Below are 24,695 nucleotides of genomic sequence, written 5' to 3'. Positions count from 1 at the left end.
AGGGACATATAACGGTCGTTGTTTGGCACTCATAGACAACAATGTACTGTGTTAATACGGACAAGGAGAGAAAGTACTGAGTGTCAAACAACGGCCATTGTTATAGTAAAATCTGTATTGAAATTAATGCACAATGGCCAGAAATAATTGACATATTAATTATTTCCATGGCCGTAACAAGCGACAGCCGTTGTTCAATACACTGTGTGCGAACAACGGACGTCTGCATTGACTTCAATGCAACATAATTCTCTATGACAACAACGACCGTTGTTCAATACACTGTGTGAACAATGTCCGTTGTTTGCATTGACTTTAATGCGACCCATTTATCTATGACAAGAACAGACAGCACAGGCGTGATTACACAGTAGAGTGAGGGAGACTGGTATGATGGTGTAATCCAGTCACAGTATGGCGGTATTGGTCATGTCTGGTATGATGGTGTTATCTTGTCACAGTATGGCGGTATTGGTCATGTCTGGTATGGTGGTGGTACCAATCCTGTGGTGGGGTGAATGCAGAGGGCAGCAGTAGCTGTTAATACGTGTGTCTGTATGCGTCTTACCTCCATCCTCAGCATGGCCGTATCAGATGCAGGATTACACCTCAAACTCAGAGGATGGAGGTAAGACACATACCTTCATCCTCAGCGTCTCCTGTGCAATAGGGAGATTTCAGTAGGTTAGATTTGTCTAACCTGCTGATAGTTTCCCTTTAAGTCCCTTTTACACAGGTTGATTATTGGCAAGGTGTGTTGCTAGAAGCGCTCCTATGGCTGATAATCGACCAGTGTAAAAGTACCCCCCCCCCCCTCCTCTCGAAAAGACACCAGATTAAGGGTACTATTAAACCAAGCGATTTTTAGACGACTAACGATAAACTCAAAACGCTATGGCAAACGACCCAATCGTTACTTATGATTGTTCTTGCGGTCGTTTTGTCGTCACTATTGCGTATGTTTCAGCTATGACTTCTTATTACACCGAAAGGTTTGCGAACGATCAAACGATAAAAATAGGTCCGAATTCTATTAAACGACCAACGATTTCTTGTTGGTCGTTTAATCGTTGTGTGCTATTACACAAAATGATTATCTGAACGATTTAACGATTTTTCGAATGATAATCGTCTCGTAAACGGGAGGTGGGAGACTAAAAAAATAAAAACAACAAAAAAAGTTGCTGCCCCCTGAAATGTGCTGCCCTAGGCACCGGACCTATTGGTAAATACGGCCCTGGGTGTAGGCAGTATTATGTAGGCACTTTTGCACCTAATGACTTCTTCTTTTTGCCTTTGTTTGTACTTTGTAGTGGATATGAATTAATACTATTAGCTTTGATTTCCGCACTGCAGTAAAAATCCTTTATAACCCAGCACTATTAAAAGGTTAAATGACTTTCAGCTCTGCTACATCTGCAATAAATGCTTTCAGACAGACACTCAGGAACCAGAGACTCACAGATCCATAAATGACATTATCTGACATTGAGGAACCTATTCTTAGCATTTCTACATTACAATGGTCTGTTAATAACCATAAACCTGTACCTGTATCTGCAGATCGGCCTCATGTAAACAGCAGTGAATTGTATGTAATTATTACACATGCCTCCAGCAGGTACGCTCCGCTTCGGCACTTGGCTCAGACTTTGACCTCTGAAATAACTTGGAAGCAGCTATAATTCTGCAAAAAGAGATTGCTGCTTAGTCTATGGATTACAATAAAACACAGACTTATAGACATATATGCCATCCCTGCAATATTTGTAGCCATATTAGGTGACAACTTTTCAGGAAACAGATACACATAAAAGCAGAAATCAGGGACGGGAGGGGGGGGGACATAATAGACAATCACTACTTACCTCTCCCCATGCCCACGACACACTGTATCACAGACTCCCACAACTCGGGGGAAAAAACCTGACCCTGCTGATTGATTGTCCCATCATCCAATCAGTGTCCCCCCCCTTCCCCCAGTCAACCAGGTTGTGACGTTGCAGCTGTCCTGGAGAGGTGAGACAGGGCTGCAAAGCCACGGGGAGAGGTAAGTAGTGATTCTTTACTATGTTGCCCCTGCCGGCTGACAAATTTTTTAGAAAGGACTTCTCTTTTAAATTTACACTGGTCTCGCCTAAAAAAGGATTACTTATGACCCTCAAAGTGAGGATGGTTTTTAGAGATGAGCAAACTTATAGCACACTTGGCTTGGTCCGGATCCGAACTCTCTGCATTTGATTACTAGTGGTGCAGAAGTTGGATGAAGCTGTAGGGAGTCCTGGATAACATGGATGTAGACTATGGCTGTTTTCCAGGCAGCCCTAGGGCGGCATCCAAATTCTTCAGCCACCGCAAATCAAATGCTGAGAATAAGGGTTCAGACTAATTCAAGTTTTCTTGAGGTTCACTCCACTCTAATGCTTTTACATTATTGCTATGGTTATAAATGTGAGAATTATTATAAATGTGTCAACTCCTTATGATATTGGTAGTGAATTTTGGCACTGCGCTGCCATTGGTTGTGACTTGGACTGGTTAACCCTTCTTATTGTGTTTGTACGTCTTGTTTTAGTTTTGCGTTCCCTTATCCAGGCCAGGGACTGTCACCCAGTTGTTTGCTGCCTCTTAGGGCAGATCATGGCAAAGAGGCTGGGACAGTGGTCGGGGCTAAACCTAGAGTCCACTGTCCGTGCCTCTTTGTCACCTTTCTGTCCTGAGAAGTACAGTACAAGATGTAGACTTCTCCTGTGCTGGTTGTCATAAAGACATTACATACCCATTCCACCCAATCCCAGGACCCCCAGCCCATCATTTGTAAGAGTGGACGACCTTTGAGCCCTTATTTACACATGTTGATATTCAGGGGCGGGACCTGCACACAGTTTTGTCCCGCCTATGAGCAATGTCAGTAGGCTAAATGTGATATGAGTTGTTAGCGGGTGAGATATATATATATATATATATATATATATATATATATATATATATATATATGTTGGATTGACAGGTTGAGTGTCTCTTGATCACTGGACCTTTACCACATCCATCATTGCTGTATGTTTCTAGGTTGCCATGTAGTTATGAGACAAAGCAGGCATAAAATGAGGCTGGTTATATAACAGAACATAACTGAGTCAGTGAGGCTTATCAGACAGACTTAAAGTATGTGACAGTCATGTCAAGCTCGCTGTCAGATGTAACTATGAAGGGAACATAGGAACGTCTGTCAGATGAAGCGTTCTATACAAATCTAATAGTACAGTGTGGAATGAATCATGGTGTAGTAGTGCTAGACACAATGGGGTTAGATTACTCGCTGTTCCCACAACAACTGCGTGACTTTGCTTTGAATAAGCTAAAATAGAATAGCCATCAATTTTTACCAGAAAATAACAAATTTTGTATAGGATGATAAACAACACAATATTGTTCAGAAAACAAAGAGCAAAAAAACAAAACAAAAAGATATTTCCTAAGAAAAACACAAAGTCATTGTTTATATAACGTGCATCTGTCACCTGTTCTAATCGGCTGAAACCACGCACACTACACTGTAATGGGTGTAAGGGTCCTGGGGCTCGCCTTACTTGTGGTGGCTTAATTCCCTGGAAAATCTACATTTAAGGGTGTCCATAAGTGTGGAGGAGGCGTTCCCCTTGTTCTATTGTGCCCCTGTGCCGCCATGCCTCCTCATATGCTGCTCCCTACGTTACTGATGCACAGGGCATGCCGGCCAGACACTATCCAGGTGTATATTCCATGTTGTAGTGAGCTGGTAAACGGAAGAGAGCGTGAAAGGGGATGGTGGTGCTTGTAATTATAAGGTGCAGATTAAGGCTATGTTCACACTATGTATTTTTTATGACAAGAACGGCCGTTGTTGCTGATTAAAACAACGGATGTTCTAGTCATAAAAATGAACTAAAATCAATGGAAACAACGGCCGTTGTTTAAACAGTGTAATGAACAACCGTTATATACGGCCGCAGAAATAATTGGCCTGTCAATTACTTCCAGCCATTGTTTCCAAACATAGGCCAGAAATAATTGGCATTTCACGCACAGTGTGGCTGTCTTTAGGCTGTAGTGTGACTTATGGTGTTTCACTGTTCTGTCACGCTATACTGCGGACTTGTGTATGGCTTCTTAGGCAAGGCAAGGCAAATCATGATAAAGCATTCCCCTTGATAAGGATTTTCCTACTAAATCATCTAATTGATTGGTTATTTGGATATACTATATTTGTATTAGTCCTCTGAAGGCTTGCATGTTATGCTTGTTAGTCCTCGTGACTTTCTGCCCATCGCTCACAAGCTTCTCCCGTGTCAGCCTTGATGTTTATGCACCGTACACATGATAGTGTTTTCTTTGTGATAACTTGTAGGAATGTATAGGAAGGTATTGGTTAGGGAGAAAAAATAGGAAATGAGAAAGACAGAGCGCCTAATTGACGTAATATCATGCCTCAGTGGCTAGGCCATTACCATTACTAGTGTCAGAATGTTGTTTGAAGGAAACGGTTAATTGTTAGCTATTTGCACATTCTTTGATTATTGTTAGTTTTCATTATAGGTCCTAGAATAATCCATTATATCATTCTGGTGGTCTGTATAGAATGTGTATGTTGTACCTAAGCCAAGTTTAGTTTGCTAATACACAATGATGGACGTAGGGAGGGATGTGACATTTATCTTTCTGGGCTGAAACTCTTATCACCATGTTATCATGTAATTCAATAATGACAAGGAAATAGCACTCACATTTCTGTTGTGTTTGTCACATTATGACATTGTAGGAAGAAAGGGGCCTCTATGGTCTATAGGACGCTCCAACTCAGAATCTCTTGGAGTAGTCATTAAAGTGGTTATCCAGCGCTACAAAAACATGGCCACTTTCCCCCTACTGTTGTCTCCAGTTTGGGTGGGGTTTTAAAACTCAGTTTCATTGAAGTAAATGGAGCTTAATTGCAAACTGCACCTGAACTGGAGACAACAGTGGGTGGAAAAGTGGCCATGTTTTTGTAGCGCTGGATAACCCCTTTAAGGACGTTAGTTTACGATGCCAGAAGGGCACTGGAGGACCATGGTCACTGCTCAACCATGGGCGTTTTACAGCCAGGTTCCATCGTCTGCATAGGATAGAAAAGGCTTTGAGTCCATTAGGGTGCCCTCACACACACTTTTTGTCTGGGGGTTTTCAGGAACCCCCAACCCCCCCCCCCCCCCCAAAAAAAAAAAAAAATAAATAATAATATTAATATTAATAAAATGCAGCACATTTTTTTCTAGTGTTTTTGACTTTATGTGTTAATATGCGTTTTTGTGTGCTGATTTTTTTTTTCCTCTGACATCACATGACCTAGTTGCTGGACCAGAAAAGGTGACAATAACAACAGAAAAAAATGGCATATGCACAGCAATGGTGTTTGAGACAACCAGAACAATCCCATTGAAGTCTTTGGGGGAAAAAAGCCACAGTTTGCCGAAACAACGCCACCCCCTTAGCATGCTGCGTTTTGGAAAAACTGCCACAGAGCCTCAAACTTGCCAGAGAGGAGAGAAAAATACTACCCTAAAAAAACGCCATGTGTGTAAGGCAGATCATAAAATATCAAAGCGTTTTTATTGGAGTTTTTTACAAGATTTTAGGCAGTGTGAAAATCCCCTTTCATAATCCCTGTTAGATAATTCAGAGTTAATAGAGAAGAGTCCTCTGTTGAGGGTCCTCATGTCTTGGCCAAACTAAAAAAGGCGTTACAAAAAGTGTCTCTCAGTTTGAAGGAACTTTTCTGTCCTTCATTACATAGACAGCCTATTGATTTGAATGGTCACTGTGTAATGCTTACACTTACAGACTGGTTTATAGCAGATCGTTGGGGGTCCTAGAACCATATTGCCCTGAGACTCTTCTAACAAGGAGGTGGACAACCCTATTAAACTTGACTTAATTTTAACTCCACTAAAGAAACTTTAATTGAAAGATCATTTCCCAGATCTAAACAGATGAGACATGCACGTAATATGTATGATATTGTATTCTCTCTTTTTATCACGAAAGCGCTGGATCAATCTTGGCAATTTAAATTTTTCGAATAGCTACTTAAATGTGCACTGAGTCATTGACGGATAAAGGTCTGGTTGCATTGCCACCTGCTTTTCTTTCAGTACAGTAGATTTGAGAGAACTGGATTCCAAGAAATACTGTAGAATTATATGCACGCTATCGTGAGAGTAAAGTGCTGAATGTTGTATGAAGGCAGGAGAACAGAGCTGGAATGATTAAAACTCATGAGTTGTGTGGATGGGATAACTGCTTCAAAGAATAATTCTTTATGTAGGTACATCGAGTACTTGGCAAGGTGCAGACTAACTTACTCGCTACAACGCTACAATGATAAGGGTTTTTTTTTTCTTTTTCTTTTTTTTTACACCAATATATTCTTTGCACCCCTTATGGTTTGCAGTGATGGCGCAGTATCTGATATTAGAAAAATAATTTATATGGAAGCAGCATCTGGCTAGAGAAACCTCTTTAGAAGGTCACATTAAAGGAGATGTCCCATGAAATTAAAAAAAGACAGGAAGGCATAGGGGTGCGGGAACATAATAAACATAGTATGCTTACCTATCCTCGTTCCCCGTGACACCATTCCTGGGTCTTGTTGACAGCTGTCGGCCTTGTGCAGCTCTTCTAGCTGCAATGTCACGTACCCGGCTGATCGATTGCCCACTCGGCCAGTCAGTGACGGCGCAGGACACCAGCCAGGCCATGAAGTTGCAGCTGGAGGAACCAGATAAAAATGCGGTGCTATGGAGGAATGAGACTTCTCTTTTAAAGAACCATAACTTTTATGACGGATTTTACATTCTGCAAATTTGCCACCTCTTGTGTGTTGGTAAAGTCGGGTTTAAGTTATGACATGTGATAAACCTACCAAAATAATAAGGTAGTATTAATCAGATAGTAAATCTAGAGGTTTGGGAAACTAAAACCCTGATGTAGGGTTTTCAAATACCTAACTTAATAAGTGAGGGCCATAATATTTACTTCTCTTCGAAATTGTCCAGCAGTGCCACCAACTCAGAACTAGCAGAAACCAGTGGGACCCTGGCGCACCTATCTACTGATTGGGGAGTTTTGGCAAGAAGTGGTCATATTGGAAAAAATCTGACCAAAGAAACATACTTTAAATGTGGAACAAGGGAAAATTTACAATAGCATAGGAACTGGAGACAGGAAAAATGGTGGCCATTTCTCTGGAAAGAGGAGTCACGTTATGAAATACTTGGTTGTAACAGAAAGCAGTTCACTCGCTGAAGGTCTGGAGACCAGTACAATAATGAGTGTCTGCAACCAACAGTAAAGCGAGGGGGAGTCTCCTTCCAAATTTGAAGCTGCATTTTAGCAAATAGAATTTGGTCCCTCATTGGGGCCCTCAAGGCTGAGAAATACAGGCAGATACTTATCCATCATGCAGTGCCATCAGGGAGGTGAATGATTGGTTCCAGATTTATTACGCAGCAAGACAACAACCTCAAACATCAAGCCAATATCGTAAAGAACTATATGCAACGTAAAGAAGGACAAGGTGTCCTGGAGGTGATGGTCAAGCTGTCCAGTTTTACCTAAATCCCCACCCTGCGTGTCCTATACCAGGTTTATTAAAAGGTGCACACTTCCCCGGTGATTCTGAGGCTGCCGTGTGGAGACATCCCATAGACAAAAGTGATGGTGTTTGTGGATAAAAGCAGACCCTGTTTTATTGATACCAGACAACCCCCCTAACGGCAGCTATGTATCTTACTCATGTTCCCCTCCAAATAAGGCATATACGTGCGGGCGAAGTAGAATTGTTCAGGAATGTTCAACTTTTTCTATACTGTTCCATATAATTTTCAACCATTCTATATTTAGGTATCATAAGTTCACAGCGTACTTGTCGAAGTCTTGGTGGGAGGAATTGTCATCTTTTTTTGACAGCCCAGTGTGTCAAAAGGTTATAGACTTCTTGATGAAAAAGAACATCCCATACTTAACTGGTTTGTAGAGTACACCTTGTTCCTTACAATCCTTTAAATATCTGTAGGAGTTGTCAGTGGTTAGAATGTCAATGACTTCCACATGCAACCGAAGATCCGCTAGAATTATGTATTTCAAAATTATTTTTACTTATATACCACTGCATAACCAATCCTAAGGGTCTTCATACACATGTGATCGAATGAAGGGGACCTAGACCCTGTCAGCCGACGATACAGAAACAGCAATGCTTACTCTCAATGTGGCTATACTTGCATCTTGTGTGTAGTGACAAAAACAAGCACCAGTGACCACACATGTCCCTGGAATTCTCTATAGTTTTCCTTTTCTTATTTGCTCCTTGACTCTATCCTTAAAGGGGTTGTCCGTCAATGCTCCTCAAACCAATGCTCAAATTCTTCCTAATCTTGTCTTAACACATAGAAAATGTTTGGTCAGCCAGTCACTGGCCACAGTGCAGCAGGTACCTATCTCAGCCAATCATTGACTAAGCAGGCAGTTCCTATGTGTTGTAACAGGACCCCAAAGAGGTCATCAACGAGGACCTAGTGAGCATTGGAAGTGTAGAAGTAGGGAATACAACTCATCTGCCCCTCTTCCCATGCCTCTAACTGTGTTTCTCAACTCCAGTCCTCAAGACCCACCAACAGGTCATGTTTTGAGGATATCTCATACAAAGAACACCTGTGATAATTCCCGAGTATAATTATATCACCTATGAAATACTAAGGAGATCCTCAAAACATGACCTGTTGGTGGGTCTTGAGGATTGGAGTTGAGATTGGACTTGAGTGGCTGGAGTTGAGGACTAGAGTTGGGAAGAGGGGCAGATGAGTTGTATTCCCTACTTCTACACTTCCAATGCTCACTAGGTCCTCGTTGATGACCACCCTTCTCTCAAGTAGCTGTCCATCACACAAAATATCCAATTTGAAATGCTCTCTTTAAGCTACGAATTCTGACACATCTTACGTCTTCTCGAATAAACAGATACCATGTGTAACCTTCACTCTACCAATAACTACCTGATCATATTCTTGTATCCAAGGCTTCTTTCATGTCTTCTCTCTTCTGGATCTCCCTTACTCATTCCATTCAACCAACCCTATAAATCTTAGTACGCTCACTGTAACCGAAGCACTAACTAACTAAAGAGCCCCACCACCTTTCAACCAGTATTCCAACACTGCACCCACCTTTAAAATGCATCCTCCTTCAAAATGTACTATTATCTGATGGCATTGCCAAATTTGACTTTGGATCGCTCCCAATTTTTTTCTTGCAGCTTGACTATTAGGACTTCTATTGGAGCTACACATATCTAACCCCATATTTACCCACTGGTAAGACTGACTAAGATAGACTGCCCGTTGGATACCACATCTTATGTTGACAAGTCCCAATTCATGGTGGATGAATTCTGCTCCAGAGATAACATTTTTCAACATTGTTGAACAATATTACAGTACCCTTTCAGTAGATATATGTAGGATGTTAGTTGTTAGGCGAAACGTAAAATTAAAAAGAAAATCAATGACTCAAGATCAATGTTGTGAAATTTGCTAAACTGTTTAACACTGACTCTTCCATCCAGGATATCTTTTTTTTCTCTCTCTATTGTCAAAACTAATTTTGGGCCAAGAAACCAGATACTTCCCAGAAGTTTGGCACAGACTCTTTCCTACTATAGTTATCTATGACTCATATTTCAGTATATTGAGGTCTTTCACAGCCACCACAGGACATAAAGCACCGTGTGATGTTCAGCAAGAGTGCAGGCATGTCTTTATGGATTATACAAGCCAAATGCTAGAGAGGACACTGAGGTATTGAGTCAGGCATTCCGGAATTATGATGATGAACTGGTAGTTGACACTACAAGCTAGCCATGTGATCCAACATGACCTCATTGTACTTGGGAGAAGACATCAACCATAAACTAGGCACGTCGGAGAGCTGTCTAGTAGTAAACTGAAAGAAAATATTATTTCTAACCTTAAGAATTAGACCCAGAACACACACAGACTCACACACATGCTTGGCATATGAAGTATATTTAGCAAAAAGTGAAAATGTTTACCAAATTATCTTATCTTCATGTTCAGCGCTGGAGCTGGTGAGGTTTTTTTTTAGAGACTGCATACATAGCACTTTCTAAGAACAAAGCCACAAAGCTACGGAGATGTTCAGTGTTAAAGGAAAACAGGGAGACATTTCCGTGCAAATACACTCGGTGGAGAAATGTCAACATGTGCGGAGCAATCCGTAGGGGGTGGTTTTCTATTTTGGGTGATGCACTTTGCTTTCATTTATTGATATTGATGAAGGAATTTATGCGTGGGGATTGCAAATGTTGCTTTTCCTATGGACATACTATGGATGAGGCCCCAAATACTGCACAGGATTCCTGTAGGAAGGGGTCTAACAGTCCTCTGTTGTCTTCTAGATTATATATATGGCACGGGATAGGTGATCCTTATGGTTGTGGGTTTTTTTCCTGGCTAGTAAGTGATATTTCCTTAATGCTTGTTCCTCGAAGTGTACAAATTGGTATATATTCCCATTAATGATGCATGTCTGACCACGATATAGATATTTTGAACTTTACCCCGACAGACTTGCATCTTTTTGTTCACGTAAGTCAGGAGAAACATAATTTGATGACTGCAGGGTGAACTTTGGAGACTTCAAAATTGTCGCTTTACCAAGTTACCATTATATCTTTTTATTTTAAGGTTTCATCAGTTTAATGTATAGGTATTCCCTTCTATCTTTGCCTTTGGGACAACAGGGACACCATGATTCGGTACCACTGGTGGGACTGTCCACTGTAGACCAACCTTCATTTGGGAGTCACTAGATGCTAAAAGATACAATGGGATGTTATAAAACTATTTGTCACTGCTTCAGATAAGGAACCAGCAGTCTTCAAAAGCATTCAATCTTTTTTTTGTTATGTTGTCCTAGGACAAAGGTCAAGGCAGATGTCTCCATAAGACCACAGATAAAGAAGACTCTGTAGTGTAAGGGTCGCATTAGATGGCCCAGGATTTCCACGTAAGTGGGCGCTGACCTAGCAGAGCCCATAAACGGCTCAATAATAGTGCAGCAAGGGCTGTACATATATTGTTAGCGATGTCTGGGCAGCCCTAGTTCATACTTACCTATTCTCCTCCAGCCTTTCCCTGCTCACTGCTGATTAGTCTGGCCCCATATCTTCAGTGACAGGCAGCTCAGCCAATCACTGGCTGAGACTGGACACCGCCGCAGCCACTGATTGGCTGGACGGCCTGTCACTGAAGAGGATGGGACAGAAGAATCAGGGCCATAAGGCTGCAGTACACTGGGCAAGAATAGGTAAGTATGAACTTTATTATTTTTACACATAGCGATGCACAACCAACGGATAATGATTTTTTTTTTTACTAGGTTTAAAAAACAATGATCAGTCGATGATCGGCTCCATGGCTGATTGTTGTCTTTATTACACAGAGCGATAATCTGCTGAAAATCAGATTATCTTGAACCAGCTTTGTTGCAGTATTTTGTGGCTCGCTGATTAAGGTGGAAAACTAGTTCAGACTATGAAAATCTACAGCTCAGTGGGCCGCAGGATGTTCCTCAAAGTCCAGATACATGATATTTGTCTTGATAAATTCCGGGAGAATATGGCAGCATACCCAGATGAGAAAGGAAAACACTTCTGCAGTATCCCAGTACAAACATCTTCAGTGATGTATGGTCGCTGTGCCATTACTGTGTTTCATTGTCTTTTTTCTGTACTGTGATTTTCTATTATATTTACCATATGTCGGTCACATACTTAGAAAATTGCTGACACCTCAACCTGTAAGGGCATGAGAAAGGATCTTAAAGGGATTATCTAGCTCTACAAAAACATTGCTATTTCTTCAGGTGGGGTTTGCAATTGAGCTCCATTCACTTCAATGGAACTGAGTTACAAAACCTGCACCCAAACTGGAGAGTGTTGCTGTCTCTGAAGGAAAGTGGCCATGTTAGTGCTGGATAACCCCTTTAATTCACTTACATAGCCACATATATTTGCATTGGGATGCATACTAGACTGTGTGGGAGGAACCTCCTTGGCCTGACCTCCCTCTTATGTAGAGGAATCTACATAGTTTAGACCACTTATTTATTTTATTTATTTTAAGCTAGTTGTAGTTAGAATTAGGAGGAGGGAGAAATACTGTGTTTCCTCTATTAAGTAGGCACCCCCCTACCTTGGGCCATACAACGATAACGCCTGGACTCCAGCAAAGAATCTAATCTTCTCCTTGTATTCCTAAAGGCCCTATTACACAGGCCGGTCAGGAGGAGCAAGGAAGCGGCGACCTGTCAGATCAGCGCTACCTTCCTATTCATTCCCCGCTCACTGCCGGCGCCAACAGTGAGTGGGTAAGAGTGGGGGGACCTCGGAAAGCCCATAGTAGATAGCAGAGAAAATTAGAACAGCGCTCCATAACACAGATCAGGAGCAGATAAGAAGTGGGTTCGAAAATACATATGAAAAACTCTCACCTGATAATGTTGTGCAAGAGGAGGCACAACACTCAATAACTGCATGTATTAGGATCGGTGCCACTCCCAGGTAAACAATACGAGATGATTAGTATTCAACAAAGACAACCTCCCTCCAACCAGGGTGAGTTCGGGCGCAGATCCAAACGAAGATGCAAAATAATATATTAAAATTTATTTGTTATAAAAACATTCATGGCGACACAACGCGTTTCCAAAACGGAACTGATTTCTTTCTCAAGTGCGCCCGAAATCACCCTGGTTGGAGGGAGGTTGTCTTTGTTGCATAGTAGATAGCGGCAGTTTGCTGCCGCTACTCCTATTGCGCAGGGTACGGGTACCAGACCATTGTTATTGTTGAATTATTTTTTTTTGAAAGAGAAGGATCAGCTGACGTTGTACATGTTGGCTGATTAATGCCTTTTAACACTATTAGCTATTATCGGCCCTAACAGGCAAATATGGACGATAATCGCTTGGTGTAATAGGGCATTTAGTTCTGTCTAAAGGAATACTAAACAATCTTAAGAGAAATACCTCTAAGAAAGGAATATCATCAGAGGCGTGGGGGGGGGGGGGAGTTTACAAAATACCTCTTTGCATTACTGGAACCTGCACAGGCTTCAGGCTTAACATCACGTATTTCATAAAGAATTGCATCCCCAGCAGGCTTTAGCCTCACTACCAGCCAGCCATCCTTCTAGTTAAGTAATTCAGGCCATGTTCTACATTGGCACAAGACAAGAGGAGAGAATAATTTTTCTAAAATCCGCCATGCACATCTCACTGCATTCCTGCAGGAAATGGTACCCCCTTACAGGTGATATCCCACCACTCTGTACACCAGACTCTACTTCCAAAAAGTTGGGAAGAACCATGGGGACCCCACTTTTCCTCTTTCAGACATACTAAAGAAAGTGTGTCCCATGGGACAAAGACTGCTACCACCATCAGTGCAACCCCTTCAGTGTGCTGACCAGAAGTGCAAGACGATCAGCATGCGCCAACTCAATACTATGACTAAGGGTACTATTACACCATGCGATTTTTTGACGACTAACGATTACAAATCTTAAACGACTGCTATGGCAAATGACCCAAAATCGTTTACCCAATTGCACGGAACGATGATCGCTCTTGCGGTCGTTTAGTCGTTGCTATTGCGTACGTTTCAGCTATGACTTCTTATTCCACCGAACAATGTGCGAACGATTTCCGAACAATCAAATGATAAAAATAGGTCTAGATCCTATTAAACAATCAACGATTTCTCATTGGTCGATTAATCGTTGCCTGCTATTACACAAAACGATTATCATTCAAATTCGAACGATCTAATGATTTTTTGAACAATAATCGTCCCGTGGAATTGGGCCCTAATCAGGGTGGATTTGTTTTAAATCAAACTGATTTAAATCACGATTTAAATCACGATTTAAATCACTAGTCAGGAAGGCTTGATTTAAATCAGTGATTTAAATCAAAGTTTCTACCTAAACTAGTTCTTGCTACTTTAACATGCAAGTAGATGAAGATTTTTAGAATCACTTTTTATATTACTTTTTTCTCCCCAGTTTAATGGGTTAATCATTCATATTTGGACACCACTGTTCTGTTGTACTTAGGAAGGAGAAAAATAATCCTGAACTTAATAACAATTTAAATGGATTTATTCAACTGAAACAATAACAACATTACAGCATACGTTATTTGCTTAAACAAACATCCATGTTAACTAATTTGGCTAAACCAAAAAAAAAAAAAAAAAAAAAAAAATAGTCCAAACAATCAGAAACATATTGTCTAACTTCTTGGACTTGGTACTGAAGGGGATGATTCTGTATTCATAGGTTTGTAGAACAATAGGATTAAGGTCTTTTTCTCAACTCTGTTCATGTTGTAACATTTGAGAACATATACAGCCTTTATTCTACTGAGTTAAACAACTCAGCTTTATCTCATGATGGAAGAACCTTTGGATGGTAAAATATTTTCCTCAAAAAGCAGTTTATTGAAAAAAATCCGATTTAAATCAAAAAAATCCGATTTAAATCAAAAAAATCCGATTTAAATCAAAAAAATCCGATTTTTTTGATTTTTTTTAAAAAAATCATTGATTTTTATCCACCCTGGCCCTAATACCATCCGTTGAATAACAGCCTATAATCACTGTGCACTTAACCACTGAGTCAGCGCATTTCCACCACGACTATTGACTAACATGATGGAAGACTACATATGGCTACTAATAGAGCCACTTTGATAGGAAGCACTTTGCTTTTGATAAATTAGAAGTTGGACATCAGGGGGGCACATAGAGCTGTAGCCAATTAGCTATCGGTGTGTGACCTGGGTAGTCACCTGCCCTGCTCCAGTGAAAGGGAACACCTCCATCCTTTGCATCCACTCCACTCTGCTGTTTTCATTAAAATGTTCCGCACAGTTCCTCACCGATAGACTAACTGGCTTCCTAGGAAAATCAACATGACACGCTTCATTCGTAATGCCACCAAAAACTGAAACAGCCGAGAAAGCATCAAAGTTGTAGCAGATGTGGAGACGGGGTCTGGGTTGGATTACTGGGGACTTTGTATTTTAAGGTTGGGATTTTTAATTGAATCCTGTACATGATCGGTAGCCGGTCCCAGACACTGAGAGAAACATGTTGAAAAGGTGCAAATGTGTAGTCAGTCTGCAAAGCTGACAATTGAGTCAATCTGGTTACCAGTTTTACAGCAGGTGGAGTTGTCATACTGTCATACTGTTTAATATCCCTTGTGTTAAGTGCAACGTGGGTAGTGGCATTACCTGACCGATCAACGACATACAAACAATTTTTCGATCGTTGCCTGCAATTACACAGAACTATTATCATTTAAATTCGAACGATATAACGATTTTTCCTATGATAATCGTTCAGTGTAATAGGTCCCTTAGCCTGGACATACTACAAGTTCCCTTTCATGAACTACAGAGCGCTGTTCGCCTTTCAAGACCAATCACCCTTGTTTGGACTTCGATGAGTGCTCTTGTGTCTGGACTTGTGAAAATGTATTGAGGGATTTCCTGTCTCTTTTGTTTTTACTGATTACTTGTATTGTCAAAACTTCTTTTTTAACAAATAAAAATACATTTACCCCCCCCCCCCCCCCAAAAAAAAAAAAAATCTTATCTGAACACTAAAAACAGTGATCGCACCCAGTATGTGTTCGGGGCAGAGCTCCGTTTACCTCTTCTGAGCACAGTCCGGAAGCAAGCATCAGCCGTGCAGACCACCTGATTTCTGGCCTATTGCACAGCTGATTGAGGCCAAGCAGAAGTGCATTAGCCAATCAGGGACCGGTTTCCAGCAGCCCCCGCCTGCATGATGCCGATTCTAGCGTTCGTTAGACTTTCAATTTAACTGAAATTGCTGTGAATTGTGGCCATGTAAGAAATTCAGTGGCTTTACAGACTATTCTCTCTTACTGACATAATAATGTATTATTAATAATAATATTAATAACAACATTTTGTGTGTAAACGTTAATCTTTTCAGTAACTCTGCAATAACCTCATCATCTGATTTAATTTTGCAGAGTAACATCTACATCTGTTATCTACACTTCCCCATCAATGTAAGTCTTTTCATTCACCTTGTAAGCATTGTCATTATTATTGTATCATGTCGTTTTAAGGGTCCTTTTACACGTACAGATAAATCACTTAAGCAATCGTTCTTAAAGGGGTATTCCAAGAAAATTTAAAGAGGATGTACCATCAGATACATCCTCTTTATTATGACCAACGGATAGAACGGCCCCATCACGGGGATCCAGGGCCGTGGTCCGTTTTTTGAACCGTGGCCCGTTTCCTATGTACGGCGACGTTCTTTCCATGGGTACTGGGCCGGGGCTGAAGCACAGTAGGCGGGCCGGCCCGCCCCCAGTGGGAGTAACCCGCCTCCCCTCTGTGACGCGGCTCCATTGATGCTAAAGGAGCAGCGTCATAGAGGGGAGAGAATTCCCTCCCACTGGGGGCAGGCCGCAGTTCAAAAAGCGGACCGCGGTACCGGCTTCCCTGTGACAGCGCCGTTCTATCCGTGGGTCATATTAAAGAGGATGATCCTGATGTACAAAAGATCATGGGGGTCCGACCTCCAACCCCCCCGGCGATCTCCATATCCGGCTTCTTTGTTATGATTAGAGCCGTGGCATATAGTGTCCGTAAAGCATTTTATTAGGTGCTAGACCCCCTGCCGGTCCCTCAGCAGAGAAATCCTTAGGGAATGATCATTTAAGTAACAAAAGGCATGATAGGCAGTGCCTGGGTATAGAGTTTCAGGGCATACTATTGCACTTGGAGAAGAAAGAAGTGAACAAGACACAAGGTGCAAAGCCTGGGCTCTTATCATTCGGCAGCAGAAAGAAGCTATGTAAGCTCTCCTTAGTGGGTTTCGCTGCAAGCTATAGAGACCATATAGTGTCAGGGATGGAGCCCACGTCACTCCTGACACCAGATGTGGTTAAGGGAATAACAGTGTTGTGGTTGGGGGGGACACTTTAAAAGCCTGCTGTAGTGCAACCCTCAATTCTGAGTTCCGCCAAGATTATGAAGAGGATAAAATGGCTGTTTATTAATAAGCTTGAACAAGGCATTCTGGGAGGGGTTGCATTGTGCAGGACCTGAATTAAGGAGATTGACCAACCTCAACCTCCGCGCCACCTGAAAATGTTGCCTGCGCTTATCAATACTCCACATCCAGGGAGGCACTGCAGTAGTCTTTGAAACCGTTGCCTACAATCAATGGGATATCCTTTGCTAAAGGAAACTTCCAGAAGATGTGCAAAGGGGTCTTCTTCACGAATGGGGGCACCTGGGACTGTACAATGTTCTACACAGGGAGCACACATGCATGAGCATCCTCCTATGGGATACCTATACTGCAATCATGTTAGCTTGGAGGACCCACTCTCCAGTATGTTATATTGGGAAGAAGAAGAAATGCAAGGGCACTCACCATTCCATGCAGTAGTCTTTATTATAGTGTGGACTTCAGTTCACATAACTGTAGCACTTGCTGGAAGTGTTTGGCGTCCTCGCCGCCTGCTACAGTTATGTTAACTGAAGTCCACACTATAATAAAGACTACTGCATGGAATGGTGAGTACCCTTCCATTTCTTCTTCTTATTGTTTCAAGTGAATACGGCACAACATTTCTTACAAGTGAGCACCATGGGTATAAGTGTGGACTTATAAGTGCAATACTCCACCTATCCTCCTAACCATTTTTTCCTGAGGCAGGTTGTAGTGCCGGTAGCTATATCTTGTTCGGGACATTATTTTGGGAAGACCCACTGTTAATCACTGTCTATGGTATGCAAGTTATTGCTGTCCAATTTCTATACTTGCACGTGTTTTCAGCGCTACATAATACCAACCGCTCCCTCCGATCCCACCAGTGGTGTCTGATTAAGAGTAAGGGCTGCTTGTACACAGTACACTTTACACATAGCTGAAGCTCCTGATTCAGACCCTATCATTTGTTTTCGCTTTGCAGAGTATTTCTGGATTGTATCTGTTCTGGACAGCAGAATGATTTATTCAATTCTGCGCTGCCAATACTTTTTCTTGATGTATCTGGCCCTCTAAAAATATATATTTACACAATATCAGTAGGGCACAGCCTGTTGTGTAAGGGGCTGGATGCCTTTCGATGAACCGCTCAGGAAATAGCTGGCGTACGATCTATCTACGTCATGGAAGAAAATAGACTCAGAGTCATTGCTGGAAAGAAGTTTGACGTTTATGCACTCCATTTTTGTTCTTTGGCGCCAGGACGCTGCCTACTCCACTTAGGTCAAGAATAATGATTAAAGGAAACTTGTTGGATCCACAACAAAGTGTGGAAAAGGACCTTATGTTTTTCAAGGCCAGAGCAAGAATATGAGCAGTAGGCTTTATACCATGCTGAATAACGCTATGGAACGGCTGGGCAAACATTTTGTTTGGACCAGATGAGCAAGAAGAGGAAGAGTGTAATTAACGTGGCGGGTCTAGAACATTTCGGAGCGTGGGTTCAATGCCTTATGGAGGAAACAATCAAGCAATCGTTATGGACCTTACTTAGCATAGGGCTGAAAAGCTATGAAAACAGTAGGGTTTACTGTACGTCATATATTTCAACATGGGAAACAGTCGTCAATATGCTTTTTCCATGGACCTCCTTGGTAATGATAGTAAGTACGTATTAATGAACTTTAATTTGTTACAAATGCTGTTTGCACACAGTAGCCGGACAGAATGAATAGTTATTATGGGTTTTCTGAACCACAAAAGAAAAAGCAACCTAAGTTGTATTTTAGAACTGGCTGTCATGGTGTTTATAGGTTGGTGTGGACCCAATGGACTTTCAGCAACCTTCTAGGAAACATGGCTAAAATGATTTCTAGACCTTACATTTTTATCGCACATAGTTAAAGCAAATGTACTACTACGTACATTGCTCTGTGTTTTTTACATGACCAAACTGGAGCGGCAGTCTATTCCCAAGCACCGGCCCGACATAAAGCACTGGGGGTGGTCCCGCTGACCCCCAGTGTGACTTTCTCCCCTCCCCTCTGTGACGTTGTTCAATTAATTCTAAAGGAGCCCTGTCACAGAGGGAAGGGGGTTTCAGCACCCTGAGGGTCTGTGGGCCCGTCCCCAGTGCTTTATGCCAAGCCGGTGCTTGGAAATAGACTGCCACCATTTGCGGGAACCAGGTGGTGGTTCAAAAAAAGGACCGCGGCATCAGCATTCCTCTGCTGGCACCAGTCTGTTCATGTAAAAAACCCAAAGCGATGTACCTGAAAGTACATTCACTTAAAAAAGTAACATACTGGAAATAGGAAACTCTGTTGTTGGTTATGGGTTCAACATATTTTTGATATCCCATATCCATTAGTATTGATATTGCCCTGGATAATAGAGCTAGCAATCAGACGACAAATGAGATAACACTGGTTCATCAACACTGGTTGATTGGGCCGCTGACCTACTAATAGATCATCAGTAAAGATGAGCGAACTGGGTTCGGGTTTGAGTCGATCCGAACCCGAACGTTCGGTATTTCATTAGCTGGGGCTGCAGAACTTGGATAAAGCTCTAAGGTTGTCTGGAAAACATGGATACAGCCAATGACTATATCCATGATTTCCACATAGCCTTAGGGCTTTATCCAAGTTCAGCAGCCACCGCTAATCAAATGGGTTCGGATCGACTCGAGCATGCTCCAGGGTCGCTCATCTCTAATCATCAGTCATCATCTTGCCATGTATGAGGGGATGTGCAGCTGACTACAGGATAGAGCAGTTGATCCAGTGACTGACTGAACGGCCTTGTGAACAAGCACCGAGAACCGCATGTTTACTGACAGGCCCTACAGTTCTTGAGGCATTCGCATCATACTAACAAGCCTGGGCCTAAAAAGATCACTGCACGTGTCTAGGTATCTTATTTTAGTTGTTAATTAATACAAGACAACAGAGGAACTAAACCCATGCAGTTGGGTTTGCATTGTGTTTCTATACCATGTAAGTAGGTTCACATAAGTAGAGGGTTCTTCCTCTTGCTTAACAGACTCTTAGGGTCCTATTCCACGGGCCGAGGAGGGCCCGATCAACGATGTAAACGAGCGGCGATCTGCTAGATCGCCATTCGTTTACTGGGCCTATTCCACGGCCCGATGATCGTTGAGCGAGGGCTGCAAGGACATCGTTACCGATGTCCTTGCAGCCCTTGCAGCATCATACATTACCTGTCAGGTCTTCTCGGCGTTGTCTTCATCCCCGGGTCCCGCGCGCTCTATCTTCAGAATGGCCGGTCAGGTGAGTGGCCAAACTCAGCCAATCACAGGCCGCGGCGGTCCCCTCCTGTGACTGGCTGAGCGCTCCGTCAGCTGACCGGCCATTCTGAAGATAGAGCGCGCAGGACCCGGGGATGAAGACAGCGTGGAGAAGACCTGACAGGTAATGTATGATGCTGCAGCCTGTCAAATCGTCGGTCGCCCATCGCGCACCGCTATTCAACCGTAGCGATGCGCGGTGGGGGAACGATGATTTTAGGTCTGGCCCTAAATGAACGATCAGCCGATGACACGATCATCGGCTGATCGTTTTCTCTATTTCACCAAACGATAATCGGGCAAATCTGGCCAAATGGGGCCAATCCGTCCGATTATCGTTACTGTTCCACAGTAACGATAATCGGCCCCATTTGGCCCGATTCGGCCGATTATCGTTTGGTGAAATAGAGAGAACGATCAGCCGATGATCGTGTCATCGGCTGGTCGTTCATTTAGGGCCAGACCTAAAATCATCGTTCCCCCACCGCGCATTGCTACGGTTGAATAGCGGTGCACGGCGGGCGACCGCGCTGTCTTCATCCCCAGGTCCTGCGCGCTCTATCTTCAGAATGGCCGGTCATGACAGGCCATTCTGAAGATAGAGCGTGCGGGACCCAGGGATGAAGACAGCGCGGAGAAGACCTGACAGGTAATGTATTGCTGCAAGAGCTGCAACGACATCAGTAACGATGTCCTTGCAGCTCTCGCTCAACGATCATTGGGCCGTGGAATAGGCCCAGTAAACGAGCGGCGATCTAGCAGATCACCGCTCGTTTACATGGTTGATCGGGCCCTCCTCGGCCCGTGGAATAGGACCCTAATTCCCACATTCTGTATATACGGTGTGTGTAAAAAAGTGGGAATAAGGCCTAGGAGTGGATGCCTGGTACCAATATGCTTCATCCATGGTCTGCAATTTTTTTCATGTTTCTTATTCTCTATACTGTGAATAAAGCCACCATAGATTACAGACATCAATTGGGTGCAAGACATTAAACTTTTGATAAATCTCAGAGCAGAGAATCTGTTAGCTGCGATTCAAACCTGCTGACACCTGTTACATGCTATTAGGTGCTATTAATTGGCACTTGGGTTTCATTATTGTCCGAAATGTCCTTCTATGTTCCCCTGTCCATTTGTACTAGCCTTCCCATGTCCTCAGACTCAATCAGTGAAGTAGTGGTTGGGCATCAGTGCATTCGTAGGTTTTCAACTGGATGGAAGACATCCCCATAGAAACGAATACACCCTGTGCCATGAACACATAGGTGTATTGGCCACAGCCCACTCTTGTTGACTTTTGGGCATTTATTAAATTTGCCCTTCCTATCTATCCTTGCCTAGCAGCAGCATTCTCTCCCTAGACCGATGAGCAGCAGAATGACGACGGGACATGTAACCACTGCTGTTATATAGTGAGGTCACACCTGTCCAATTACCGCCATGCCCAGCAGGTGATGGAATCTGCAGTGCCCACAGCGATAAAGTTTTAGAAAGCTTCGAAACTTGACACTGTTATAGGTCTCTTTAATATATTGATCTGGTCCCATCTGTAGATCCGGGTCCTCAATCCGGGTCTTGAAAGATTCTCCTACATGACTAATAGGTTCCTTATATGAGATTCTTCTGAACTTCTAGCAAATTGTTATCGCAGATGAGCATCATGACACATATGTAATACACATTTTTTATGACTACACAGCTTGAAATATGTGACCTTAATGCTCTGCCAGAGAGAATTTTCCTTTTAGAGATTGCCGAAATGAGCTTGGACGGGGTTAATCAGGCATGCCTTTCATAGCGATTAATCTACACTGGGCTTACGCTGGCCACACATGGTTACACTTTCACCCCAAATGACTAGCCTGGCCTTTATAACTATTGGGATACTTGTTGTTAAAGGGGCATACAATGTAAGACGCCTGTTATTATGCAGAGTTGTTCTCATAGTCACATTGAATGCTGTGACCAGTGGGGGTCTTGGTGAAGAGACCCCCACCAATCAATAAAACAAAGGGTCTTTAGCACTGAGTATTGTGCCAATCTGGTTCTGATCGGGCATGTATGGAATTATTATTAGCACATGTGCTGCTTTCCTCATCTCTCCATGTGTAACCCCTATGTTAGTGCTACTTATCGATGGATGTCTTGAAGCTCTTGAACCTCGTCTATCAAAACTTCTTTGAATCGAAAAAATTTAAAGCAGTGGTTAATGGTTAGCGGTTAATTACCAATACTAAACACAATTGCAAATTTTGCTGTTGACGTGGAGTATCTAGCGGTGGTAGAGCCGCGGGGACGCTTTGTTGTCAGTCAGTGGATCGGCTGGACAAGGATATATATGAAATCTGGATGGTGGCTCAGTGGTCTTCAATATTGATTTGCAGTAATAGGGTACTAAGCTCATATCTAATCAGGGCAGCATTTATATGGAATTTGTATGTGCTCTTACTGTATATAAAAATGATACCCCATGCTATAAAAACGTTAGAATACCACCAATGTACATTCAGTAACATGCAGTGATCTTCAACCTATGGCTTACCAGCTCTTTAGAATCAACTATTTCCATTTTGCAGTGACCTAATGCTTTAGGTGGGGAGAAGTCCAGACATTTTGAAAACCCGACAGCTGGCCGAAGCAGGGAGGAATTTGATAGCAAGTACGAACTTACCTCTCCCAGTGCTCGCGGTGAGCAGCGGGACAGGCCACATGACCCCCACTGAAATCCTGTCCCGGCTGATGGACTGGCCCCTCAGCCAATCAGTGACTGGAGCGGTGTCCCATTCCAGTCACTGACCATCAGCCGGGTCGTGACGTGTCATCCCGGCGGGGGTTCCGATGCCAGTCCTGCCGCACAGGGAGAGGTAAGTTGTTATCAAATTCCCCCCTGCTGGCTTCAGGATTTTCAAAATGCATGGACTTCTCCTTTAAGTAACCATGAAGCTAAAAAAAAAAAAAAAGTAACTCTGATGACAGGAAGGGATTACGTAAAAATAATGGATTTATAAAACTCCTGGATAAAGAAGAAAGATATTACATAGAGGGAAATGGATCGATGGATGACATGATGCTCAACTTGGCCAAAAATTAGCTTGGATACTGTGTAAAAGGCACAACATACACTCGACCGATCAACTAGTGAGCATAGAAATCAAGGGGATCCAGCCTAGTGATTATGTTAACGCTATACATCGAGTGGTCCGGACATGTTGGCGTCATGAACTTATCGGTTTCCACTCTCAGGGCAGTGAAGTTCTCTGTCCCACTCAGTCACCTTATCATCATCTTAGGAGCTGTAGAATGCTGCCCAATCTGAGAACACGGACACTGGGCCAACCAGAAAACTGATTTCTCTTTTCTGTCAAAAAAACTTATGGAATCCAGAGGAGACATTGGCGGCATACATTCACATTTTTGTTATGGCTTTTAACTTTTAATGGCTTGGACATAGTAGTGCAGGTTAATGCAGTGAAGGACAGCTCTCTGCTGTGTGGTGGTGCATGTGGCAACAAAGGTTCCAGGAGAATTGTAGGAATAAATCAGCGCTCTGTTGTAGTTCACATTGTGCAAATGCCCATCAAAAGCGCTTGTATTCCACATCATTTAGGCATCAGCAAGATCTAATATTTGATATGATATTGAAAGAATATGGGCACCTTAAAGGGATTTATCACCCAAACTTTTTTTCGTAGTTTACGTCTATTAAAAAATCTCCAATCTTCCAGCACTTATCAGCTGCTGTATGTCCTGCAGGAAGTGGTGTATTCTCTCCAGTCTGACACAGTGCTGTCTGCTGCCACCTCTGTCCATGTCAGGAACTGTCCAGAGCAGGAGAAATTTCTATGGGGATTTGCTGCTGCTCTGGACAGTTCCTGACATGGACAGAGGTGGCAGCAGAGAGCACGGTGTCAGACTGGAAAGAATACACCAATTTCTTCAGGACATACAGCAACTGATAAGTAGTGGAAGACTGGAGATTCTATCTCTCTGGCACATTCTGGTACCAGATTTTTTTTTATCAATTATCTATTGTGAGAGAGACAAATTGTTGAGCGCACATTGTCATTGGCAAAATATAAATGATGTGGTCACTCAGCACAGGGAAATATCATAACAGATTAGCATATAACAAGACAGTTTGGTCCATACGTATGTGGAGGATAGACCAGGCAATTCAAAAATTCCTCTAAATACTGATTCAACCTATGTTTTCCCGGTTGCTGATGGGCACTGGACCATATG

At 42.6% G+C, this 24,695-nt stretch overlaps 1 protein-coding gene across 1 annotated transcript in view; it reads right to left on the bottom strand.

The window, feature by feature from the left end:
- The window catches only part of KCNJ16 (potassium inwardly rectifying channel subfamily J member 16), a 54,413-nt gene extending 52,840 nt beyond the window's left edge, over nt 1–1,573 (bottom strand). Inside the window, exon 1 of the mRNA XM_069952656.1 lies at nt 1,552–1,573. The gene's annotated coding sequence lies outside the window, so the exon portion shown is untranslated. The remainder of the gene's footprint in view (nt 1–1,551) is intronic.
- Nucleotides 1,574–24,695: the final 23,122 nt, after the last annotated feature.

The sequence above is a fragment of the Dendropsophus ebraccatus genome, chromosome 14 (genome assembly GCF_027789765.1).
Source record: "Dendropsophus ebraccatus isolate aDenEbr1 chromosome 14, aDenEbr1.pat, whole genome shotgun sequence".
NCBI classification, from domain to species: Eukaryota; Metazoa; Chordata; class Amphibia; order Anura; family Hylidae; genus Dendropsophus; species Dendropsophus ebraccatus.
This window is presented reverse-complemented; position numbering and strand designations above follow the sequence as displayed.